This window comes from Microtus oregoni, unplaced genomic scaffold (genome assembly GCF_018167655.1).
Source record: "Microtus oregoni isolate MIOR12 unplaced genomic scaffold, Mior012 000067F_004, whole genome shotgun sequence".
NCBI classification, from domain to species: domain Eukaryota; kingdom Metazoa; phylum Chordata; class Mammalia; order Rodentia; family Cricetidae; genus Microtus; species Microtus oregoni.
The window spans coordinates 159159-162595 of record NW_024543957.1 but is presented as its reverse complement, the minus strand read 5'-3'; positions in this window follow the sequence as shown (position 1 = coordinate 162595).

The following is a 3437-nucleotide window of genomic DNA, read 5'->3' as shown; positions in this document are numbered from 1 at the left end:
AAAGAACCGACTTTGCATAGCCAAAGGATGCTTGTTAGGAATTCAGAGTAAGAACAGTGGCTACTTCAGCACATCTAAAGAGTTACTCCACTTCAGGAAACCTTCCAGTCCCCCATTTTAAGGTGGTATCATTGTGGGACAAGAAGAGCAAAGGGACTTATCAGGAAAATGGGTGGAGATATGTTAAAGGCCTCACGTGGGGCAGACCTGGGAGGCCAGGCATGGGCCCACATTGGAGACTCCCCAAGGATTCCCACACTGGACACCCCCAAGGCTGCCCAGAGGAAGGAGCCATTTGCCATGCCCATAGAATGTGATTTTCACCGAAGAACACACAGTGTGCAATCCCACGACCCTTTGGTCTAAGGAAAGCTCAAGCCAGGACTCAAATCCCTCTGTTCTCTCAAAGGACACTGCAGGGGTGGACACAGAGGAGAAAGAAGTGTGTCGCCCTCTGTCCAGAAAAGGGCAAAACGCCGGTCCAGTCCCTGCCCTATTCCCAGGGTCCAGAGCAGCTTAGGAACAGATGACCTGCACACTAGCTGAACACAGGTATGGAAGGGGAGCTTGCTGGGCTGGCGGCTGAAGAGGACACAGATGGCGACTGCAAGCAGTAGAAACATTAGGGAAGACAGCGCACATGGTGCTTTCTGGGCACAAAACAGAAGCAAAGCATGGGTAGGGAATGGGAGTCACTTCAGGAGAAGCTGGTACTCTGGGAGGGAAGACGGGGAGACAGAAGCAAGCAGCCAGTGAAGCTTTCAAGAAGGTGTGGGTGGTGTGTGTGTGTGTGTGTGTGTGTGTGTGTGTGTGTGTGTGTATGTTAGAGGGTGTTGTGCGGAGGACACAGGAAACAGAGAGAACAAAGCAAGAAGGCCACCGGGAAATCTGGGAGAGGGAAAGGCCGTGTTTCAGGACAACAGTCTCTCAGAGGCAGAACTGAGGACTAGGAAAGGAGGGAAGCCTGGGTGGAGAAGCAGAGGGAGAGCGAGAAGAGCGAGCACAGGGCAGAAGGGACCACCTGGGAAGCCAGAGAAACCCAGTCACAAGGCTCCCTCTGAGCTACTGCTGCTGCTCACACTGAGCACCCACAGTTAGAAGGGAGCCTTTCTGGGTGGCTCTTCCAACAGGCTCCCAGGCAGTACTCAGCTGCATTAGAGCTGCATGTTCCCTTTCTTAAGCTCTTCCTAAAGGCCTAGATGTATGTAGGTGGCTCTCAAGGTCTTGAATACTAACTTATATTTCTGCGTGCATGGGGGTGCAGGAGAGTGTGCATGGACATGTGTCTGAGTATGGCGACCAGAGGTCATAACAAATTCAAAGTGATTTCCTTCACGTGTACCTGTCTGCAAGCATACGTGTGCACTCGGGAACACCTGCGCCTTCCAGAACCCCTCACCACATCAAGTTTTGAGGCAGGGTCTCTCACGAAACACGAGGCTTTACAGTTTGACTGTTCTGGTGGTCCCACAAGCCCCAGGGATCCTTTTGTCTCTACCCTCTCCACTCTGGGCTTATAGGCACATTCCTGGAGTACACGGGGGTGCTAGGAATATTCACTAGGGTACCAACAGGGGTACTCACACTTGCTCAGAGAAGACAGACCTAGCTTCTCGCCAGCATCCTGAAAACATTCAATTTACTATGACACATGGAGCACTTTAGATAGGGCATCTGAGTCGGGTCTGAGGAGAGATCTTTCACAGAGCATTTTAATGAGAGCATCAAAAAGAATTCCCACTGAAGGGCTGCTTCAATCCCTGGATATACAGAGGTCACTTAGGACCTGGAGCTTCAGCAAGGGTAGAACTGCCAGCTCGCAGTTCAAAGAGGATTAACCCTCTACCAGTTTTTTCATTTCCCACATCTCTTGGGGAGATGCTGAAACGCATGACCACCAACACTGGAGAACAATGCTAATGTCGGAAGACTATAAATGTATGAAAGAAAATAAAAGCTACCCTTGCCCATTGTGTATTTCACTGATCTGTCCAATCCAAACAGTCAGAGAAAACCAGAAGGATCCCCAGACGTGCCAATCTCCATCGCAATGTCACCGGAGGTCCATAACTCATCACTGCGATGCACTGTGATCCTCTCTAAGCAGAGCTCTCGTCACCAGCTCCTGTGCTAGAAAGCTGCCCCCGACACTGTCATCGGCTTCCCAGGTCAAACAAACCTTAGCATCGCTCCTAGGTGTGGGGAAAATTTTCCCAAGAGAGTGTGATCATGCTCTGCAAAACTAATTACTTCTCCCACAAGCTGAGAAAGGGCCAATCTGTCTTCTCCTTTTATAGACACGTGGCATGGCATAGGGGTGTGTTCTGTTGACAAGTGCAATCTACCAGACCTTCAAAAATGTGTCACGTAAATCTTTAGCGTTTCCAATCGTAGTTTCGTGATCCCCTATAGCTTTCTGTAAAATCTTCATCTGCTTCCAAGTTATAAGCTGAAACGTAGGAGAATAATGACAAAATGTCAGTACAACTGAACATCCAACCCTGCTGCCAGTCACAGAAATCGCTTCCCGTGATGTTTTGTGTGCTGACATTTCAAGAACGCGTTTGAAGACATGCCCTTCAGTGCCAAAAGCAACATAACAAGACCTGACCTGTCACAGAGGGAGATAGTCCGTCTAGCTGGTGCAAAAATACTATAAAATCGTTATTCAGTTTGAAATTAACATAAGCCCCACCTCATCTGTGGATTCCCTCCTCACTCGCCAAAATTAAGCACAAAACGTTCCTTTGTTTATTCACAAAGTATTTTGAAGACACCGAGGGCACGGACTAGCTTCCAAGGAATCCCTTCTCCCAACCCTCGCCCCCCCAAAAGTTCTTCATCAATCAGTCATTCCCCGGAGTGTGACATCATCCCATCAACTGTATTATCGACCTAATAAGAAGGGCAGGGAAGACGAATAGCAAACATACTGCAGCTCCTGTGGTCAAACATTCCACAGCAACATGTCAAAAACTGCAAGCACTCGATACACAAAGTCTAGAAAGGCGGGGATTGTTCACGGCTCTGCTTTCACCCTCCTAGGAAACTGAGGCAGGGAGGTGACTCATTTTCTGAGTTTTCATGAGGAGCAAGCAGCAGGACTATGGCTGCATGGCAATCAGTGGGGTCCGGAGAACATGCTCCTCACCGCCAGACTGGAATCTGTCTCCATCTCCCTCAGATTCCAGGCTCTGCTTCCCTACTTTTGGAAGTCAGCATCTTTGGGAGTACCGCCCTGTCCTCCATCAGGATGAAAGACTCCTCAAAGACAGCACTAGTCTGTGTCCATGAACACTTAGCTACCTCTGAACGCTAAGCCTCCACCTGCTCTGCCACAGCCACAGGCACTGCTCTCACTCTGCCTCCCTCGTCACTGTGTCAGAAGTCTACCTGGGACCGCACCCTCACCCTGTCCTGCACCTTTGGCATCTGCA